This window comes from Zea mays, chromosome 1 (genome assembly GCF_902167145.1).
Source record: "Zea mays cultivar B73 chromosome 1, Zm-B73-REFERENCE-NAM-5.0, whole genome shotgun sequence".
Classification (NCBI taxonomy): Eukaryota; Viridiplantae; Streptophyta; class Magnoliopsida; order Poales; family Poaceae; genus Zea; species Zea mays.
The window spans coordinates 108,628,196-108,639,216 of record NC_050096.1 but is presented as its reverse complement, the minus strand read 5'-3'; the positions used below and the strand labels follow the sequence as shown (position 1 = coordinate 108,639,216).

At 40.0% G+C, this 11,021-nt stretch overlaps 1 long non-coding RNA gene across 6 annotated transcripts; it reads right to left on the bottom strand.

Annotated features, from left to right (window-relative positions):
• Positions 1-4,308: 4,308 nt before the first annotated feature.
• On the bottom strand, positions 4,309-7,517 carry LOC103637752 (uncharacterized). Of its 6 annotated transcripts, none has more exons than XR_558339.3 (5): positions 7,077-7,508; positions 6,522-6,689; positions 6,333-6,417; positions 5,002-5,126; positions 4,309-4,661 (listed from the first exon to the last, which is right to left on the bottom strand). It is a non-coding gene; the product is annotated as an uncharacterized lncRNA (long non-coding RNA). The 6 variants fall into 6 exon arrangements; XR_558340.4 differs by having other exon boundaries at positions 4,409-5,126; positions 7,077-7,199; positions 7,284-7,517; XR_004855297.1 differs by lacking the exon at positions 4,309-4,661 and having other exon boundaries at positions 4,751-5,126; positions 6,300-6,417; positions 7,077-7,199; positions 7,284-7,517.
• Between the last annotated feature and the right edge of the window lie 3,504 nt (positions 7,518-11,021).

Here is an 11,021-nt window from a genome sequence, read left to right as displayed (position 1 = left end):
TGAGATTAAGAAGAAGCACTCGACTGGTCTAGGTGACCGATTGAGAGAGGGAAAGGGTTGAAATAGACCCGGCCTTCGTGGCCTCCTCAACGGGGAGTAGGTTCATCCGAACCAAACCTTGGGAAACAAATCGCCATCTTGGTCATCACCGTTTGATTTGTTTCTTCCCTCTCCTCTCTCTCTCTCTCAAAGTTCTCTTGCTCACATTGTTTTGAGTTAGCTCCCAAAGTTATCCACATTGATTGAGCAACTCCTAGCAAGAAGAACTATCTTCCGCACTACGAATTCACTATTATTTATTTCTAACCCTAACCTCGGGTGAAGTGTGTGTTCAAAGTTTATAATTTTCAGGTTTTGCCTATTCACCCCCCTTCTAAGCGACTTTTAATTGGTATCAAAGTCTGGTACTTTATTAGAGTCTAACCATTCGAAGTAATGTTGGGAGAACATGCCAAAAGGGAGATGGTCACCGAGGAAAAGCTTGGATCTTTGGGTAAGAAGAATGAACAAAGGACTCCATCAAAGGAGGTCGGCGACAAGCACAATGAGCACAAGGAGGAATCCGCCGGCTCCATCAAGTCACATAAGAAGGGTGACAAGAAGAAAAAGAAGATGAAGAAGGTCGTTTACTATGAGACCGATTCTTCCTCACCCTCAACCTCCGGCGCTGAGTCCACATCTTCGAAGCGCCAAGAGTGTAAGAAGTGTAATAAGATTCCTTTTCAGTATCCTCGCATCTCCAAACACACTTCTCTACTTTCCGTTCCCCTAGGCAAACCACCATATTTTGATGGTGAAGATTATTGTATGTGGCGTGGCAAAATGAGGCATCATCTAACCTCACTCCACAAAAGCATATGGGATATTGTTGAGTTTGGAGCGCAGGTACCATAGGTGGGCAATGAGGATTATGACTCCGATGAGGCCGCCCAAATAAGGCACTTCAACTCCCAAGCCACCTCCATACTCCTTGCCTCCTTGTGTCGGGAGGAGTACAACAAGGTGCAAGGGTTGAAGAGTGCCAAAGAAATTTGGGACGTCCACAAGACGGCTCACAAAGGAGACGAAGTGACAAAGATCACCAAGCGGGAAACGATCAAGGGAGAACTCGGTCGGTTCGTCCTCAACAAGGGAGAAGAGCCACAAGAAATGTACAACCGGCTCAAAATGATGGTGAACCAAGTCCGCAACCTCAGGAGCACCAAGTGGGATGACCATGAAATGGTCAAGGTTATTTTAAGATCTCTTGTCTTTCGTAACTCCACTCAAGAATAATTAATTTGTGGAGATCCTAGATATAAACATATGTCTACCGAGTAGGTGATCAACAAGTTTGTGAGCTTTGAACTTATGATCAAAGACTCCAAACATATTGTCAACTTGGAGCAAGGCGCTACCTCCACACCTGAGGTACAACCCGTTGCATTCAAGGCAACGGAAGAAAAGAAGGAAGAGCCTACGCCAACAAGTAGGCTCCCAATCGACGCTTCTAAGCTTGAAAACGAGGAGATGGCTCTTATCATCAAGAGCTTCCGACAAATCCTCAAGCAAAGGAAGGGGAAGAACTATAAACCCCGCTCCAAGAGTGTTTGCTACAGGTGTGGTAAGTCTGGTCATTTTATTGTTAAATGTCCATATACAAGTGATAGTGACAGGACGACGAAAGAAAGGGAAGAAGAAGATGGAGAAGAAAAGGTACTACAACAAGAAGAAAGGCGGCGAGACACACATGGGAAGGGAGTGGGACTCCTACGAGAGCTCCACTGACTTATCCTCCGACGAGGACGCTACCAACATCGCCATCAACAAAGGCCTTCTCTTCCCCAACATCGGCCACAAATGCCTCACGGCCTAGGATATAAAAAAGAAGAAGGTACAGTCTAGGGATACCCCCAAATACACTACTTCCAATGATGAGGGTAGCTCTAGTGAAAATGATGATGATTTAACTTCTCTTTTTGCAAACCTTACAAAAGAACAAAAGAAGAAAATTATTGAATTGTTAGAAATCATTAACGAGAAGGATAATATCTTGGAAGCCAAGAGGACTTGCTCGTTAAGGAAAATAAAAAATTTGTTAAGCTAAAAGATGCTTATGCTCTTGAAGTTGAAAAATGCCAAAACTTGACTAAAGAGCTAGATATGTGCAATGATTCAATTTCCTGTCTTAGAACTGAAAATGCTAATTTAATTGCTAAGATTGAATAATTGATTACTTGCAAAGTTTCTACATCTACCATTAAGAATGTTACTATCTATACTAGTTGTAGAGATATTAATGTTGATGCTATGAATGGTCACCTTGCTACAATTAAAGAATAAAATGATCACATAGTTAAATTAAATGCTAAAATAGTTGGGCATGAGCTAGAGAATGAAAATTTTAAATTTGCTCGTAGTATGCTTTATAATGGGAGACGCTCTGACATTAAGAATGGAATTGGCTTCCAATCTGGGAGCCAAAGCAACTTCATACTTAATGCCCCTAGAAACAAGCTTTATAATTTTATCAAGGGTAAGGCTCCCATGGTTCAGGATAGAGAAGGTTACATTTTATATCCTGAAAACTATCCTGAGCACAAGATTAGAGAGATTCATGCTAAGAAATCTCATTTTGTTTCTCATCATGCTTTTATTTATAGTAATGAGGCTTCTAGCTCTAGGCATACAACTCATATCAAAATGCCTAAGAAAAAGATGGTTAATGCATCAAATGAACATAGCATTACATTTAAGACTTTTGATGCATCATTTGTGCCCACTAACAAATCAGGCAAGGTAATCGCCAAATATGTTGGGGGCAAACACAAGAGCCCAAAGACTTGCGTTTGGGTACCCAAGTTGCTTGTTTCTAATGTAAAAGGGCCCAAGACCATTTGGGTACCTAAGAACAAGGCATAAATCTATGTTGTAGGTTTATGCATTCGGCAGATCAAGTTGGATACTCGACAGCTGGTGCACAAACCATATGACAGGGGAGAAAAGGATGTTCTCCTCATATGAGAAAAATGATGATCCCCAAAGAGCAATCACATTTGGGGATGGAAATCAAGGTTTGGGTAAAATTGCTATATCTCCTGACCATTCCATTTTTATTGTTTTTCTTGTAGATTGTTTATACTACACCTTGCTTTATGTTTCTCAATTATGTAAAATGGGCAACAACTGTCTATTTACTGATGTTGGTGTTACCGTCTTTAGAAGAAGTGATGATTCAATAGCTTTTAAGGGAGTGTTAGATGGTCAGCTATATTTAGTTGATTTCAATGATAACAATGCTAAACTAGACATTTGCTTAATTGCTAAGACTAACATGGGCTAGCTCTGACATCGCCGACTTGCTCATATTGGGATGAAGAATCTTCACAAACTTCGAAAGGACGAACACATTTTAGTACTAACCAATGTTTATTTTGGGAAAGACAGGATTTGTGGCGCATGTCAAGCAAGGAAGTAGGTTGGAGTCCATCATCCACACAAGAACATCATGACGACCGAAATGTCGCTTGAGCTACTCCACATGGATCTATTCGCCCCGATTGCTTACATAAGCATCTACGTGAGTAAGTATTGTCTTGTAATTGTGGATGACTATTCTCGCTTCACTTGAGTGTTCTTTTTGTAGTAAAAATCACAAACCCAAGAGACGTTAAAGAAATTCTTGAGACAGGCTCAAAATGAGTTCGGATTAAGAATCAAGAAGATTAGAAGCGACAGTGGAACGGAGTTCAAGTACTCTCAAATTGAAGGATTTCTTGAGGAGGAGGGCATCAAGCATGAGTTCTCTTCTCCCTACACACCTCAACAAAATGGTGTCATGGAGAGAAAGAATAGGACTCTCACTACAACAAATGTGACCTTCTATGACATTCTCATTATGTCATAAATAGGGGTTCTTTTGTCATAGTCTTCGATATTGTGATGACTCTGTGACAAAAAGGTCATCATCACAGAAGGTGCGTGTTAAAGGATCTTTTGTGACGAAAGGCAAAAAACGTCATAAATATAGTGACGAAGATGTATTCATCATAAAATCTATGACATTCTAAATTGTCATAAATGAGACCTAAAATGTCATAGAGTGTAGCATTAGACCATTGCCACATGGCAGTATTGTGACGAATATTTTTTTCATAATGAGCTGACATGGCAATAATTATGACGATTATTTTTGTCATAAGTGGGCTAAGGTGGCAGATGACATGGCAACTGACGTGTCAAACAAATTGTGACGAATATTTTTATCATAACACACGATGATGTAGCATCTAACATAATGTGTTTATGATGTTTTTAGTTCATCATTAATTAATAAAAATCAGTATTCAATTGAATTCAAACCATATAGTACATACAATTTGATCAAAGAACATGAGTGTACATAAATTTTTCTAGCATGCACATATAATTGAAGCATAAATCATCAAACATTCTCTAAACACAAAAATGTCCAAGTCTCAATGGAGCAACCATTTGATTTCAACTCAGCTGTTGCACAGCTGCCTGAAGCCAACATCCTGCTAGCAGGTCTGAGGTTTATGTAGGCCATGTCTTCCTGCTTTGCTGGTGAAGGCGCATACAGTCCAGGAAGGGATTTAGCGACCTTGCAGAACAGAGGCTACATGATTCCAGTTTCCAGATGTCTCCTTCGCCAGTGGACACTTTCCCGGTGACACATACAGGGAACAAGAATCAGATAGCTGGTCACTTCATAAAAAACTATATGGCAAGCAGGGGCGGATGCACGGGGTGGGCAAAGAGGGCCGTGGCCCCACCTCAATTTTTGTCTTCTTATATATATACTGAATATGATGAGAATTGAAATAAATAATAAATACGTGAAGACAAAAATACAGCACACATCCACCATCCCGCCAAACAATCCAACTCCACAACTCTCTAAAACAATCCAATTCCACTTCTGTTCTATTATCGTTGTATCGGATCGACACAAGGTAGAAGCGCTCGACTCCGTCGTCGCCGTACCCTTATTGTACTCACCCTGACTTTGTCGCCTGCCCCCTTCTGTGTTGCCCCAGTGTCACTGGCACACCTAGCTCCCCTTCTGTGCTCACCAACTTTATCGCCGCACCAATGTCGTTGTCGCCCGTCCATCCCCCTTCTGCCTGCGCTCACACACCCGCACAATTTAGTCATTCAGCCATCGCAACATTGACACGTAGTTTTTTCTTGTTCATATTTTTCTCTTCTTTCAAATTTTAATTTCTATTGTTCGATCACTAGATTCTATATGCAGTGTTACATCTATTTTATAATCTTATCTAGATGTCTTATGATTTTGTTTGGCTCCGCATGAAATTCTATCCTGCGTCCGCCACTGATGGCAAGGGTAACTCGTTATATTTATATTGAGCAGAAGATGGGAGCATTGAGGATGAAATACATAAATGATGCTCATAAACCATCTAAACAGGTTAAGGACCTGATCTAAAGTTTGTTCCTAAACCATCTAAATGTGTGGACTAAGTGGTAGAGTAAATTTTAAGTCAGCCTACCTTTTGTTGCATCTTTCAATCGATAGATGAGCTGTAAATCTATTAGTGGCTTCTACAATCATCAACATTTGATATCTTAAATATTACCCATCATTTGTTGGTTTATTCCCTAACTGTTGAGATCTAGAAGTTAACAACTTGCGAAGTATATAAGTGAACCAAAAATTAAGAAGTATGCTAAAACAAGAAAAAATACTGACTTTCCACATCCAACGCATTAGCCTTTTAACTTGCCCCCGAGTTGTGCTAGCAGTTGCTTCACTCGTGCTAAAAGGACAGTGATTTTGGCTATGGTCATGAGATCCTTAAAACATAAGGAGTTTATATTCAAAGAATAAAGGATAATTACCATTTGAATTAGTACAATTGTATATAAACCTATACATAACTCGAAGTAACAAGGCTATACTTTCAGATAAAAATCAGAGTTACATTTATTCAAATTTATTGTATTCAAAAATTTATGCTAAGTAGTGGATACAAACTCACACAAGTTAGACCATTATGTTGACTGAATAGCTTTTGATACAAACAGAACTATTATAAGGATTTGATCAGCTGAGCTGCCTAAGCAGCACAGACCTATAACGTGAAGTCTAACAACTGTGTGCTTCCCAAGTTAATTCCAATACAATTCAAGTGTCATCAATGTAAAGATAAATTACACATTATGACAGTGCATTTTTTCATTTAGCGAAATTTTGAGCAAACATTAAATAATATTGTTCCAAAGATACTTGGATAAACAAAAAAGCCAAATTCCAAAACTCATAATCTAAATACCATGAATAATACAGTTTAGCACATGCCATGCACCTTCTATCCTCCTTCACCTTCTGTTGCACAATCTTCCTTGTTGTCCGTAGATTTACTGGTCCTAAGAACATTTTTAGAAACACGCCTGCAAACCCAAGAACATTGTTATAAATAAAACATAGGTTTCACGCCTAGGGAAAAAGAAACAAAACCTAAGAACAATATGAAGCTTAAAACAACTCAAATCACCTTACGTCTTGCTCAGGTTTCCACACTAATTACAGAACCATGCATATTATCCCTGACTGCTCCTGTAAACTCAATATCTAGTCCAATTCACCAGCTTTGAATGCCCCATCATAAAAAAATGCTTAGAAGAAGCTCAATTCAGTCATATGCTTTCATGGAATCCACACCCTGGAGCATTGACAAAGCCCAACAAATAAGTCACAAAGAAAAGGTCTCAGTTTTTCTAAACCCACAGAGCTTGAATTCAGAGCTTCACAATTCTGGTGCACATCACTATGAGAACAGAGAGGCACACAAGCCAATAGCAGTTTAATTGTCTAGAACAGCAACACTTCCACGACAAATCGATCCATTGACCACTTTTCAGTGACGATGTGCTACTAATCCCACCATCATAATAGTCTAACCGCTTCCAACTCAAGTGGATGAATTCAACATCGAACTTACCATCTCGTAAGCCATTGCATACACCAATCCACAAACGCAGAGCGAGCATCGGACTCAATGAAACAGAGCAACGTCTAATTGAATGAGAAGAGTGACAGGACCTCGTACCTCATCATGCAGCAATGGCACCTTCACGTCTAGCTCCTGCCCCATGGCACTCACTTCCACAATCCTGATCCAGGGATGCCCGTGGGAACGACACCCTGCTACGCCCGCCAAATCCTTTGGCATCTGCGCCCCCACCACAGCCAGCCACCCCGGCCGAGCTCATCAAATTCGGACGCGTAAGCGAATAGAGAGAGTGAGGACACGCACGTGTTGTGATCTGAGCACCGGGGCTCGGTGGACGACATATCGGAGCTCTTGGACATCGAGGCGAGAAGGATCAGCATTGGGGGTGGGGAAACATAGATCCAAGCACAGAGGAGGCAAGAGGAAGAAGTGGGAGCGATCTAGTTGTCTTCCCTGGATCTAACCCTGGAGGAAGGAGGGGAGAACTGTACGCTGATTGAAGGAAAACGTGGGTTCATAAAATTGTAACGGGCGATCCGCTGTTGCTTTACATGGTAGAGATAAAATGCAATATCTTATGATATAATTTTTTTAATTTTATCTCAATGATAAATATGTTGGTATAAGATAAATAAAATAGCTAGTAGTATTTTTTATTTGTTAAAGAGGAAGACCATGTTTATACTACTTATACTATTTTTCGATATGATTCTGATTAAAACATCTAAAATAGAGCTAAATCATAACAAATACTCCCTCTGTTCCATATTAGTGTTTGCTTTACCACTTTAATTTTATGTCTACATTCAAATAGATAAAGATAAATCTATACACATATATAGAACACATACACTAATTATTGTATGAATGCACTAAATGTATAAAACAAATTTTAATTTTGGGTGGAGGGAGTATTAATTTCTAAACGAAGATGCAGAGTTCATGTTCAACATGAAAAAGAGGAGACGACGACATATCCGAGACTTCCACAACATTGATGATTTCTGTATGGTATCCGAGACTTCCACAACTCTTAGGTCATAGTCTCAAACATTCGTATTGTAGTTTTTATGTTACTTTTATATAAGATTTAATTTTTATTATGAAAAAAATCTCATTATAGTAACCACATTGCTTCGTGTAGCAATATGTCAAATATGAAAGTCTATGTGGAAATAGGACCTACCCTCAATGTTGGGGTCGCACGTGCTAACATAGATAATAGTATTTATTTAAAAAAGGTACACCATATGTTTGTGACATATGTGTATTGTCATGCAATATCGTCACAATGATTATGTTGAGAAGGTTATGACAATTTATTCTTATGACGATCCCTACATTGTCATAAACATTTGTCACAAACATGATGCTAGAGTATATTATGATGATTTTAATAACAGATATTCAATTTTCGTCACTATATTGAGTTGTCTTCTGAAAATCGTCATAAACAAAATGATAATGATGAATTACTCTATTGTCATTGCCTATTTGTCATAGAAGGCCATAAATGTTGTAGTGGATCTCTTGGATATGGCAAGGATCATGCTTGATGAATACAAGACACCGGATCGGTTTTGGGCGGAGGCGATTAACACCGCCTGCTACTCCATCAACCGACTCTACCTCCATCGAATCCTTAATAAAACATCATATGAACTCCTCACCGATAAAAAGCCCAATGTTTCTTATTTTAGAGTTTTTGGGAGCAAGTGATTTATTCTTATTAAAAGAGGTAGAAATTCAAAATTTGCTCCTAAAGCAGTAGAAGGCTTTTTACTTGGTTATGACTCAAACGCAAGGGCATATAGAGTCTTCAACAAGTCCACTGGATTAGTTGAAGTTTCTTGCGACATTGTGTTTGATGAGACTAATAGCTCTCAAGTAGAGCAAGTTGTTCTTGATGAATTAGATGATGAAGAGGCTCTATGTGTCGCGCTAAGGAACATGTCCATTGGAGATGTGTGTCCAAAAGAAACCAAAGAGCCTCCACAAGCACAAGATCAACCATCATCTTCCACACAAGCATCTCCACCAACTCAAGATGAGGAAATGGCTCAGGAAGAAGAGGATCAAGATATAGACGATGAGCCACCTCAAGAGGAAGACATTGATTAAGAGGGAGATGAAGTTGATCAAGAAAAGGAAGATGAACAAGAGATTCAAGATCAAAGACCACCGCACCCAAGAGTCTACCAAGCAATTCAAAGAGATCACCCCGTCAACTCCATACTTGGTGACATCCACAAGGGGGTAACCACTCAATCTCATGTTGCTCATTTTTGTGAACATTACTCTTTTGTGTCTTCTATTGAGCCATACAGTATAGGGGATGCACCTAGAGATCCCGACTGGGTGGTGGCAATGCAAGAGGAGCTCAACAACTTCACGAGGAATGAGGTATGGCATTTAGTTCCATGTCCTAACCAAAATGTTGTACGTACCAAGTGGGTATTCCGCAACAAACAAGATGAGCATGGTGTGGTGACTACGAACAGAGCCCGACTTGTTGCCAAAGGATATTCACAAGTCGAAGGTTTGGATTCTGATGAAACCTATGCACCCGTAGCTAGGCTTGAGTCATTTCGAATATTACTTTCCTATGCTACTTACTATGGCTTCAAGTTATATCAAATGGATGTGAAAAGTGTCTTCCTTAATGGCCCTATCAAGGAAAAGGTGTATGTTGAGCAACCTCCCGGCTTTGAAGATAGTGAGTATCCTACACATGTTTATAAGCTCTCAAAGGCGCTTTATGGGCTCAAACAAGCCCAAAGAGCATGGTATGAATGCTTAAGAGACTTTCTTAATGGCTTTAAAATCGGAAAGGCTAACCCTACTCTCTTCATTAAAACTGTAACACCCCTGGTGTTACTGTCACTGAAACTTGAGCATCACACCATGAGCATTGGCATATCATGTGTTTGTTACACCTAGAGTGCATTAACTAGGTAAAAGTTTCAAATAAGTTGTACTGAGGTGACTTGAGGTGTGGTTAACACTGGGTAGAGTGTTTAACCCTAGATCATGGCTTATGGATATAAGTAAAGGCAAAATAAGTTAAAACCTCAAAAGATATGAGAAATGATCCTAAGATATCATCTTGGAAGGACTTGGGTGGCATCAAAACCCTAAAGTGCTAAAGACCCTAAAAACAAACCCTAGAAACCCTAATTGAAACCCTAGGGGGCTAAGTGTAAATTTGGTGCACTTTTGGACCAAAGTGCAAATACCAAAGTAAAAGAACACCTCCAACCAAATATCTTTCATATTGGAGAATTGCAAGTCAAATGATGGAATTTGGACTTATTTGCAAAAAGTACTCCATAGGCATCCTAAGGTTAAGTCTGAATTCAGTTGAAATGGGTCCACTTTGGAGCTTTTTATCTCCCAATTCATAAGGAATTTGCCCTAGGTCAACACATCAAATTTATAGAGCTATGTTAGGAGAACAACTTTCCTCAAGTGATTAAGCATTAGTGTCATACAAAATTTGGAGATAAACGGACCTAAAGTCTGGCTGTCAGACTACCCTGAAACTGAATCTGGACTGATAGTGAAGTCAGATGAATTTTGGAGTCAGATTTAGTATAAGCTCGTGATTGTTTGACTAGGGATGCTATAGAAAAATTGAAGATGGATTATAGGCCAACAAATTTGATGCAGATGGATGATCACGTTGCCACACGAAAATTGGAGAACCAAGGCCTTTAATCTGCTTTGTCAGGCACGCTGATGAACGGTTTCGATGGTACAATAACTGAATCAGATCACAGGTTCAGCCCCCCTCACCGCTGGTGATCTCGCGCCCGGATTTGCGCCGATGTCGTGATTCACGCTCGGTTGAACAAGGATAACGATCCTTGGTCAAAAATCCGGCATTGGGGATGAGCTTGGAACACTGTTCCGCCCTGGCCGCCGTACCCACTTGCCTCACGACCGGTCCTGATCACCTCACCGGGGTTGGCTGCCTACCGCTCGCGTGCCACGTTCCTAGGTGCTCTACCGCGTTGCAGTGAATCACCTTAACCTGTTTGT